Here is a 12,866-nt window from a genome sequence, read left to right on the forward strand (position 1 = left end):
GCATTAAGAGAGACCTGTGAGGGCTTCCCTGGTGGCGCAGTGGTTGAGGGTCCACCTGCCGATGCAGGGGACACAGGTTCGTGCCCTGGTCCAGGAGGGTCCCACATGCCATGGAGCGGCTGGGCCCATGAGCAATGGCCACTGGGCCTGCATGTTCGGGGCCTGTGCTCTGCGACAGGAGAGGCCACGGCAGTGAGAGGCCCACGTACTGAAAAAAAAAAAAGAGAGACCTGTGAGAGGACAATAAAATTTAGAGTTGGAGATGACCCTTTTTGACTCTGTTACGTCAATGTGAGTAATGTTGTGAATTACATTTTCTAGACTCTGTTGCTTTTATGGCCCCATGTTAGAATTCACCAAAGCCTAATTTACAGGTAACTTGAAATGCAGATGTGAAATAGGATTAGGTAGATTTTGGAGCCACTTGTATGGAAAGAGACACACAAGAAGCATAGGGCCTTTGCAGACACTTGCTTCCAGCTCATTTTCCTCATTTTTTGCTCTGCCAGTCAGGAATATTCTCAAAACTGAAGAGAGTCCAAGGCAGTGGAGTAGGAAGACACTGAGCTCACCTCCTCCCATGGGCACATCAAAATTACAACTGTTTACCAAGCAACTATTGATGAGAAAGACCTGAACACTAGCAGAAAAGATCTTCTACAAGTAAAGATAGGAAGAAGGACCCACAATGAGACCAGTAGGAAGTGTGGAGAAATGTTACAGTCAAGACCCATTACCCACAAACAGGAGGATAATTACAATTGCAGAAGTTGTCCCAAGGAGCAAGGGTGTCCAAACCCCACATCTTGCTCCCCAGCCTAAGGGCCCTGCACTGGAAAGACAAGCCCCAAGAACATTTGGCTTTGAAGACCAGCAGGGCTTACTTTCAGGATAGTCAGAGGGCTGTAGAAAATAGAGACGCCACTCTTCAGGGATGCACATAACATCTCATGTGCTCCAAAATCCAGGGCAAAAGCAGTAATTTAAAAGGAGCCTAGGTTTGACCCACCTGCTGATCTTGGAGAGACTCCTAGAAAAGCAGGAGGCAACTGGTGTTTACTCTCAGGACATAGACACTGTGACAGCCCTTTTGGGGCTGTCCACAAGGATACTGGTGCTGACAAGTGTGGTTTTGGAATTGTCCTTCTAGCTTATTAGCACAAGAGACCTGCACTACCCACCAGCCTGTTGGCACCAGTATTGGGATACCTCAGGCCAAGCAGCTAGCCAGGTGGGGATGCAGCCCCACCCACCATATGGCCAGCTGCCTTAAGATACATTGAGACCCCAGTTGCCCTGGCACTGGCTCTGGGACCCCTGAGGCCCCACAGCCAGCTGTTGGGGCCCAACCCAATATACCAGTGGGCCTACACCAGGATCCAGCCCCATTCACCAGTGGGCCAGTACCAGCTTTGGGACACCCCAGACCTTGTAGCCATCTGTGACAGAAATAAGCCCTGCTCACCAGTGGGCTGACACCAACTCTGAGACCCCCAGCTTACTGTAGCCAAAGACCTCAGGATCTGGCTCCACCCACCAGTGAGCTGGCATTAACCCCAGGACCCCCTGGGCCTCAGCCCCACCTACCAACTCTAAGACACCTTGGACCCTTCAGCCAGCCACCCTGGGATTTGGCCCCAGTCAGCACCAGGCTGACAGTAGATTTGGGGGTCCCGAACCCATGACCTCCCACCCTGGAAACTAGCTCCACCCACCAGTGGGCCAGCACTGGCCCTCGGACCCCCTGGGGCTCTATAGCCAGCCACCTCATGTCCTGACCCTACCTACGAACAGTCAGCAACCTCCCCACAAGGCAGGACCTGGCAACCAAGTGGACCAAGGGGCAGCCACACCTAGTCAGCCCGCTGCACGAGAAGGACCCACATAGGGGGCACACCTAGAGCATATACCTCTGGTGTCCAGAGGAGAGAGCACTGCTGGCACACATAGGACGTCTCCTACAAAAGGCCACTTCTCCAACGTCTGGAAACAAGCAATGTGCCAAATACATAGAAATTTAAAAAGCAAATTAGGCAAAGTGAGGTGACAGGAATATGTTCCAAACAAGGAACAAGATAAAACCCCAGAAGTAGAACTAAGGAAGCAGAAATAAGCAATCTGCTTGTTCAAGGTAATGATCATAAAGATGCTCAAAGAACTTGGGAGAAGAATGGGTGAACAGAGTGAGAAATTTGTCATTTTTAACAAAAATTTAAAAAATACAAAGAACCAAACAGTTGAAGAATACAATAAGTGATACTTTTAAATACACTAGAAAGAATCAGTAGTAGATTAGATGATACAGAGGAATGAATCAGCAACTGGAAGACAGAGTAGTGGAAATCACTCAATCTGAACAGAAAATAAGGAAAAAGAATTTTCTTTAAATGACAGTTTGAGACTTCTGAGACAACAAGAAGCATACTAACATTCTCATCATAGGAGTCCCAGAAAGAAAGGAGAGAAAATGGGCAGAAAACATATTTGAAGACATAATAGCCAAGAACTTCCGTAACCTGGTAAGGAAACAGACATCCAGGTTCAGGAATTACAGTCCCAAAAGGACCAATCTAATCCATATATATATATATATATATATATATATATATATATATATATATATATATATATATATATATGTATTATTGTATATATTTATATTATAATATATTATGGAATATTACTCAACCATAAAAGAGAATGAAATTTTGCCATTTGCAACATTGTGCATGGGCCTAGAAGGTATTATCCTAAGTGAAATAAGTCTGACAGAGAAAGACAAATACTGTATAATTTCACTTACTTTTGGAATCTAAAAAACAAACGAACAAACATAGCAAAACAGAAACAGAGTTACAGATACTGTGTCAAACAGGTAGTTGGCAAAGGGAGAAGAGGTAGGGGAGGAAAGAAATAGGTGAGGGAGACTAAGAGGTGCAAACTTAGAGTTGCAAAATGAGTCACAGGTATGAAGTGTAAGGTGTGGGAAATATAGTCAATAATTATATCTTTGTATGGTGAGAGATTGTAACTAAACTTATATTAGTGATCATATTGAAATGTATAGGAATATCAAAACACCATGTTGTGTAACAGGAACTAACAGTGTTGTAGGTCATTTATATTTCAAAAACAAACTCATAAAGAGATCAGATTTCTGATTACCAGAGGCAAGGTGTGGGGGGAAGGGGAAATTGAAGGAAGACAGTCAAAAGGTACACACTTTCTGTTATAAAATAATTAGTACAAGGGACATAATGTACAACATGAGAAAGTTGTTAAAGAGAGTAAATCCTAAGAGTTCTCATCAAAAGGAAAATAATTTTTTCTATTTCTTTAAAATTTTGTATCTATATGAAGTGAAGGATGTTCACTAACCTTATTGTGATAATCCTTTCACGATGTATATAAGTTAAATCATACTGTACACTTTAAATTTATACACTGCTGTATGTCAATTATTTCTCAATAAAACTGGAAAAAAAGAGAATATCCTCAAAACCACCACAGACTGTTTGACTTCCATTTGATCAGAGCTGTAGGCTTCCACAGTGTTTTCCAAAGTTCAACATGGAAGATTCAGCACAGTTTGGATTTTCCTGTAAGCCCACTGTGTCCATCTGGCAAGAAATTTAGACTGTCGTGGTTGAGAATATCCTCTGAACACTGTTCTCTAGACTGTATTCATATAAGCTCTAATTTGTAATAACACCTTGGTCTGTTAATACTGCTGTTGACTTTGTGCTCCTGATTCCCCTTTGTGTTGCAGTCCAAAAGAACTGCTTGTGAGTTTGTTCCTGTTCTTCACTGTGCAGTGACTGCTCAGACCCAGTCCTTCCATGTAGAATCAGCACCTTCCTCATATCAGGCAGATTCTCAGTGTTTCCTTTTACTCATATCTGAGTGTAATCCCTGAATATGTTTTCAGTTCTCTTTGATTGTATATGATTCAAAGCATGTGCGTTAATTTCTGTAATGAGTGCTTTTGTAGCTTTTTCTTAGAAATATTTTATTAGCTGTTTAACAAGCACTCATCTGCTAGGAAATAACTGTGTTTTTCATTTCCTGAGAGGGTATATTAAATATCCCATTGTAATTATGGAATTTCAGATCAACTTGTAATTTTCTCCACCTAATCATTATACATTGAGTCAATATTATTGTGCATACAAGGGCAGGTCTTTTTACCTCAGGCACTTTTTATTTTTTATTCTTTTATACTTATAATTTCTGTCATGAGACTAGTTTCTTATTCATTCATAACACCAAGCACTTAAATCATGGTGTTTTCTGTCCCGTTTTGCCAAGACCACCATGATCACGTCTGTTGTCAAGGAGAAGGGGGGGTGTAATGAGTTCTCATACTAGGAATGACCACAAAATGTGGGCTGTAACAGTAAATGTGCACTTGAGGACTTCCTATTGGATTTTGACTTGTGTTAGATGATTTGATTGCTATTCAAGGAAGCAAGGCATTATTCTACATTGGATGCTGTGAGGAAGTGAGCCAAATTCTGTCATGGGTAATCATAATAGTTATTATCTAACAAGGCAGAAAGAATGGCGTGATGCTGAAGTTAATTTTTTTTTTCTTTTTTGCGGTACGCGGGCCTGTCACTGTTGTGGCCTCTCCCGTTGCGGAGCACAGGCTCTGGACGTGCAGGCTCAGTGGCCATGGCTCACGGGCCCAGCCGCTCCGCGGCATGTGGGATCTTCCCGGAACAGGGCACGAACCCGTGTCCCCTGCATCGGCAGGCAGACTCTCAACCACTGTGCCACCAGGGAAGCCCTGAAGTTAATTTTTAAGAAGTACCGATCATTAGTGAGAAGAGGGGAATTTGGGTCATTTAAAATCTTTAGGGAATTCCCTGGCAGTCCAGTGGTTATGACTCCGCACTCTCACTGCAGAGGGCCCCGGTTCAGTCCCTGGTTGGGGAACTAAGATCCTGCAAGCTGCAACTAAGATCCTGTTTTTCTGGTGTGGCCAGAAAAAGCAAAAAACAAAACAAAAACTTTAGAATCTGTTCTCTTTTATTATTTATAGAGATACGGTTTTCATTTTGATCCATCATGGTCACAGAGTAGCTTTGTCTGATGATGGATGTGTGTCACATTTTTCTCTTCAACAGGATATATCTAGGCCTATGTGGGGAGTGTGAGGCCAGCTCCCAGTCATCTGAAACAGGTTTTGCCTTTCTTGTCTAAATACTGAAATATTTCCTGCAGTGTACTGGATGATTTTAAAAGAAGTACACACTTAAAATATGTATTTGTAATGACAAACTCCTTAGCAAATTAGATTTTCTTTTGTTATTTCCTTTATGAGTCAAGTGAAGCTTACAAATTTCCAGAGAACACAAACCAAGCAAAGGAAAAAGTCAGGATACCTGGTCCAGTGAAACCTTCTTGCTCAGAGACTAATCTCTTGATGCTAATTTTTCAACATCCTCCTATGCCAGGCAGTGTAGACTGAAAACATATCCAGTTTAGCAAAAATTTTCCAGGCACTCTAGGCTCTGGATATGGAAGTATAAAAGAAGTTCTTGAACTTCTGGGTGCTTATATTTTTGTGGGAAAAGAGAGATGGTTAAATAAGAAACCTTTGCTTTTATAAAAGAATATAAGTGTGTGAAAGGAAAGGAAAGGATGACAGGTGAGATGATAGGGAAGGGAGGGTATGTTGTGTATCTTTTTTATGGAGGGTAGTGGCTTCAGTGAGTGAGGATGTCACCACTGATCATTTTTCCACCATCTAACATCTTAAAATGCTGAGGAACTGCTTGGATGTGAATGTAAACAATACTTCAGTCCTGCGTTCTTGGGATTAGCAGCAATGGTTGGTATAGACATGGTTCATCTTCATTTTAGCCATGGTTAAAAGTTTTAGTGCATGTGCTGTTTGATCATGAGTTTGGACATGGGTATCTGGGATGTGAGTTTCCCCTTTGCTTTTGGCTATCAGTTTTCATAGTATTTATGTTTCTGATTAGCATTTGAAGGGAATTGAAATTGCCTTTTGATTTGGCATTATCATTTTGCTGCTATTTAGACCGAGGGACACAATTTGTACCCCATGAAACTTCCGAGTTCCTTTGGGTTTGAGTAAAGGTCATCTGCACAGCTGTAGCTCATCATTAGTTTTCCTATGAGTAGAGTGATATCTGTGCAAGTCCAATATGATTTCCTCGTTGAAACACCAAAAATAGCTATGGCTGTTTAGAGGGCAATTATCCAAGGAGTAAATGAGGTAAGCTGCAATCAGAGGTATCATTTTGAGTAATATCTGAATGGAGTGGGAAAAGAGGTATATTTGACGTCCTCAAACTAGGATATTTTCTATGCCTTCTTATAAGAGGAGTAGCTGGGAGGTTTATGCACAAAGCCCTCAAAGCTCATTTTTTTTCTGTTTTCAGGGATCATATCCGTGTTTACATTTTCACATGTTATGGAAGGTAGGGTAAAAGGTGAGTTTGGTTTCATTAGACAGCGGTGGAAGTTCAAACTTGCTCCCCTTATTTTTCAGTACTAATTTATGCTTTCTTAGCAGTGTTGACATGTGACTTTACAATTACTAGTATCTCATTTGATCTGTCCCCATCATTCCTCCCACATACAAATGAAGAAAGTTAAGCATGGGGTCTTAACTTAATTCATATAGCTGATAACAATGAAATCTCTCAGTTTTGAAAGCATAATGTGTGCCACTCTTCTGGGCAATGCCAAAAATCGCAAACTCAGAAGAACACAAAGTTTGTATCAATATGCAGTTTTACAGATAACAGAGTCAAATTTTCCATTAAGACTCAAGGCAATATGCTGGTCAATTTGTATGACATTCTGGAAGAGGCAAAGGTATAGGAAGCTAAAACAGATCAGTGGTTAAGGGTGGGAAGGGTTCAGTACAAACAGGAGAGTTCTTTTGGGGTGACAGTGTCCTCCATCTTGATGGTGGTATAACTATACATTTGTGAAAACTAACAACTACACTTAACATAGTATATATATTGTTAGGAGGGGGAAATTTCTCCCTCTACCTGTGTTGAGTTCTTGTGGCTAAACTAATAATAAAATTGATAGCAGACAGATTAACATGAGAAAAGAAAACATTTTAATTCACGCGCATGGAAGTCCCATAGAAATGGGCCCTAAGAAGTAGCCAAAGCAGGCAGCTTTTATACTTTTTAGACAAAGAAATAATAAACTTGTGTGGAATTGACAGGACAAAGAAACTTAGGTTTTGGGTGCCCAATTAGTGAAGAATCTAAACAGAGTTTGGGCTTGGGGTAGGGAATTAAAGAAGTAACAGGGTTCATTTCTATAGGCTTCTTCACCAGAATTCTCTATCTTGGGTCATAAGGGTATCCTGCTACCTCCATATGCAAGCAGTAGACCCTTCACGTAAGAGATTTCTTTCCTGCTTTAAGGAAGAGTCAGAGTATCCCTCTTGCGTTATCCATTTCTTTTTTCTTTTTTCTTTTTTTTAATTAATTAATTTATTTTTTATTTCTGGCTGCGTTGGGTTTTCGTTGCTGTGGGGGGAGCTGGTTGTGCGCAAGCGGGGGCTACTCTTTGTTGTGGTGCGCAGGCTTCTCATTGTGGTGGCTTCTCGTTGCGGAGCACGGGTTCTAGGCCCGCAAGCTTCAGTAGTCGTGGCACGTGAGCTCAGTAGTTGTGGCTTGCGGGCTCTAGAGCGCAGGCTCAGTAGTTGTGGCACATGGGCTTAGTTGCTCCGCGGCATGCAGGATCTTCCCAGACCAGGGCTCTGAACCCGTGTCCCCAGCATTGGCGGGCAGATTCTTAACCACTGTGCCACCCGGGAGGCCCCTATCCATTTCTTAAGTAACTTTAATTCAAATTAGGACTTCCCTGGTGGTCCAGTGGTTAAGACTCCCTGCTCCCAATGCAGGGGGCACAGCTTCGATCCCTGGCTGGGGAAGATCTGCATGCTGCATGGTGTGGCCAAAAAAAAAAAAATCCAAATTAATCAATATAAAATTGAGGCACATTTTGGCCCCAACAGTGTATACTACTTAATAACTAATAGAAAGCAACAAAAACGCTTTCACGTGCTAGGAGAATGTTAAACTCTCCGAAACCATGATTTTTACATGTTCCACAATTTCTTCTACCCTCTGGGATCGTTCTTCAGAAGAATGGAAGGACTAGGAAAGGAATGGGCCACAACAGGACTTTTCTTGGTACCAAATCTGATTTAGGAAAATCGCTCCAGGGCTACGTCTGCTCTCGCTGTCATTCACATAACTGGTGAGAAAGTAATAGAGCTCTCGGAGTCCACCTCTGAGTTGACTCCAGGTTTCTCGAGTCATATCTTGGCAATGCTGTGGCCTGACAGAAAGGTGCATGTAACAGACCTCCCCAAGTGGAATATGGCTGGGTGTGTCCTAATCTAATCCTTGGACATCAACATCACGTGTTCCCAGAGCTGGTCTTGAGACCATTTCCAGCTTATATTTCCCATCTCTAGCATACTCTGCACCTTCTTACCAGTAAACACGTTTAAATGCAACACTGTCTCACTCTGGCAGTTTTCTTTGTTGTAACTCCAGGTGACTGTGAGGTGAAGCAGTGACAAAACCCAGAACCCATGTCATGAAGCTCAGCACCCTCAGACACAATATTCCCCGTTGTCACATAAACAACAGCGTTGCACCAACAAGCATGGTTCCACAATAGTCTCAAAACAATAATGTCATAAAGGGACACCCTGCCTTGTCCTAAGTCTAGTAATCACTCAGGCAGACCCCACTGTCAGCAAACCACCCTCGCTTTGTTCTCTGGCACATACTACCCCGTGCTTTCGGCAGCGTATGCACCGACCACGCGCGGCTTCCTCACCTCAGTGTCTGCCTCCACAGAGAGTTGGCTCTCTGCTGCTGAGGCTGGTGTCTACCCTTTCCTGGTGCAGGAAAATCTCTGCAGAACTCCTGACCCGTGGCCTGTGGGAAATAGTGATCTCAGCCAGACCCTCCGCCTCTGGGGCCCCTTTGCTTCCCAGAACTCTAGAATGCAACGCGACACTGTCTCCAAATAAGATGCGCGAAACGCCCGGGATCCCTGAAGTGCACAGGCGCCGGAGGTGGTGCCTCCTCCTTAATCGGAGGACAAGCTCCAGGTTTCTCAAGAGGCAGAAATGGGCGGAGCCATGTCCCCACCTGCTCTTGCAACAGCTTTCAGTGCTTTCCAGGGTCCCAGAAAGTGCTCTCTGTGTGGCTGGGAAACCTGGGGTCCGAGGTCTGGAGGCCGCCTCTCTCCCCATCAGTGGAAGTTCAAGTAGTGGACAGCGATCAAGGGCTCGGTGGGGACGGCCTGTGAGGCGGACCGGAGCGACCTCAGTGGGCAGGTGAGACCTGGGGGGTGATGGATACCGTACGGAGGAGACCTCTCAGAGGACAAGGACATGGAGGCCGAGTGAGAACACAGAAACCTTTGTCGCCCTCATGAGCTTCCAATGGGAAAATAAAGTGAGGAACGGTCACATTGTGACCGGTGCTTTTCTGGAAGTGATTATAGAAGCGTGGGTGCCCTACTAGTAGGTGGTGTGGTGAACAAAGCCAAAGAAATATCCCTGTGTGCTTAAAAGCTGACATTCTAATAGAGAAGAAAGAAGATATCTAAGTAAAATTATAGCATATCTGATTGTGATTAGTCCTAAACAGAAAAAGAAAACTGGGGAGGAGTGCAGAGGGCTTGAGATCCATGTGTCTATGGGAGCATCTGTGTGTCTGAGCCATTGACTCTGAGGATTTTGGGTCTGTGTCTGCGTGTGTCCTCCTGTATGTGCCTTGACAACATCCGTATGATTTTGTGTGTCTGCCTGTGGAGTTATGTGTATATATCCTATGAAATCTGGAATGCTTTTATTTCATATTCTTGCCTAATTTCCCTGGTAGCACTTCCCTTACAATGTTAAATAGAACTGGTTAGAGCAGACATCTTTGTCTTGCTTCTGATCTTACAGAGAAGGTGTTCAGGCTCACTGTGAAGTATGTTGTTACCTCTGAGCTTTCTAATGATGCCTTTTTTCATGTCGAGGAAATTCTCTTCTAGTCATAGTTTATTGCATTTTCCTCGTCAAGGGGTACTGAACTTTGTCAATAGCTTTTTGCATCTAATGAGATGATCATTTAGATTTTAACGTTTATTCTATTAATAGTTTATTAATTTTAGGAAATTTTAGGATTATTTGTTCTAGTTCTGTGAAAAATGTCATGGGTATTTTGATAGGGGTTGCATTAAATTTGTAGATTGCTTGCCATAATAGGAACATTTTAACTATATTAATTCTTCCAATCCTTGAACATGTGGTATCTTTCCATTTATTTGTATTGTCTTCAATTTCCTTCATCACTGTCTTATCATTTTCAGACTCTAGGTCTTTAACCTCCTTGGTTAAATTTATTCTCAAGTATTTTGTTCTTTTTGATGCAATTGTAAATGGTATTGTTTTCTTAAATTCTCTTTCTGATATTTCATTATTAGTGTATGGAAATGCAACAAATTTCTGTATATTAATCTTGAATCCTGCAACTTTACAAATTTATTTCTTAGTTTTAATAGATTTTGGTGGAGACTTTAGTGTATTCTAAGTAAAGTATCATATCAGCAAATAGTAGCAGTTTTACTTCTTCCCTTTCAGTGTGGATGCCTTTTATTTCTTTTTCTTTTCTGACTTTCGTGGCAAGAACTTCCAGTACTATGTTGAATAAAAGTAGTGAGAGTGAGCATCCTTGTCTTGTTCCTGATCTTAGAGGAAAAGGTTTCAGCTTTTCACCACGGAGTTTGATATTAGCTGTGAGTTTGTCATAAATGGCCTTTATTATGTTGAGATATTTCCTTCTATACCAACTCTGGTAAAGTTTTTATCATGAATGGATGTTGAATTTTATTAAATGCTTTTTATGCTTCCATTGAGATGATCACATGATTTTTATCCTTCCTTTTGTTAATGTGGTGTATCAGACTGATTGATTTGCAGATATTGAACCATCCTTGCATCCCTGGAATAAATTGCATTTAATCATGGTGTTTGATCCTTTTTATACATTGTTAAATTCAGTTGCTAATATTATGTTGAGGATTTTTGTGTCTATATTCCTCAGTGATATTGACCTGTAAATTTTTTTGTAATGTCTTTTTCTGATTTTGGTGTCAGGGTAATGGTGCCCTCACAGAATGAATTTGGGAGTGTTCCCACCTTTTCAATTTTTTGGAATAGTTTGAGAAGGATAGTTATTAGCTTTTCTTCATATGTTTGGTAGAATTTCCCTTTAAAGCTGCACAGTCCTGGACTTTGGTTTAGGAGAGTTTTTTAAATTACTAATTCAATTTCACAATTAGTGATCAGTCTGTTCAGATTGTCTGTTTCTTCCTGATTCAGTCTTGGAAGATTGTAAGTTTCTAGAAATTTATCCATTTCTTCTGTGTTGTCCAATTTTTTGACATATAACTGTTTGTAGTGTTCTCTTATGATATTTTTGTGTCTCTGTGATATCAGTTGTAATTTCTCTTCTTTTATTACTTAATTTTTTAAATAAATTTATTTATTTTTGGCTGTGTTGAGTCTTCGTTGCTGCGCATGACTTTCTCTAGTTGCGACGAGCGGGGGCTACTCTTCATTGTGGTGTGTGGGCTTCTCATTGTGGTAGCTTCTATTGTTACAGTGCACAGGCTCTAGCCATGTGGGCTTCAGTAGTTGTGACACGTGGGCTCAGTAGTTGTGGCTCATGGGTTCTAGAATGCAGGCTCAGTAGTTGTAGTGCATGGGCTTAGTTGCTCAACGGCATGTGGGATCTTGCCAGACCAGGGATTGAACCTGTGTCCCCTGCATTGGCAGGCAGATTCTCTACCACTTCACCACCAGGAAAGCCCTATTACTTATTTTATTTGGGTCACCTTTCTTTTCTTCTTGATGAGCCTGGCTAAAGGCTTATCAATTTTATTTATATTTTCAAAAAATCAACTCTTGCTTGATTTTTCTTTCTCTTGTTTTTTCTCTCTGTTTTATGTATTTCCTCTTTGATCTTTATCATTTCTCTCCTCCTGCTGACTTTGGGGTGTTTTTTTTTCCTAATTCCTTTAGATGGTAGGTTAGGTTTTTTATTTGAGATTTTTCTTGTTTCTTGAGGTAAGCCTATATCACTATAAATTTCCCTCTTAAAACTCTTTTTGCCGCTCCCATAGATTTTGGAAAGTTGTCTTTTTTTTCTTTTCTTTTCTTTTTTTTTGTGCCACACCACATGGCTTGTGGGATCTTAATTCCCCAACCAGGGATCAAACCCGTGCCCCCTGCAGTGAAAGCGTGGAGTCCTAACCACTGGACCACCAGGGAATTCCCAAGTTGTCTTTTTATTTTCATTTGTCTTGAGGTATTTTCTGATTTCCTCTTTGATTTCTTCATTGATTCATTGTTTTTTTTAGTAGCATGTTGTTTAGTCTCCATGTGTTTGTGTTTTTCCCATTTTTCTTCCTGTAATTTCTAGTTTCATACCATGTGGTCAGGAAAAAATGCTTGATATAATTTCTGTTCTCTTAAATTTGTTGAGATCTGTTTTGTGGCCTAGCATGTGATCTATCCTGGAGTACATTCCATGTGCACTTAAAAGAATGTGTATTCTGCTATTTTGAGATGTAGTGTCCTGTAGATATCTATTAAGTTCAATTGGTCTAATGTGTCATTTAAGACCACTGTTTCCATATTAATTTCCTCTCTGGAAGATCTGTCCATTGATGTAACTGGGATGTTAAAGTCCCCTACTATTATTGTATGACTGTAAATTTTTCCTTTTATGACTGTTGAGATTTGCTATATTTATTTAGGTGCTCCTATATTAGGTGCATATATGTTA

The sequence above is a fragment of the Globicephala melas genome, chromosome 3 (genome assembly GCF_963455315.2).
Source record: "Globicephala melas chromosome 3, mGloMel1.2, whole genome shotgun sequence".
Taxonomy (NCBI): domain Eukaryota; kingdom Metazoa; phylum Chordata; class Mammalia; order Artiodactyla; family Delphinidae; genus Globicephala; species Globicephala melas.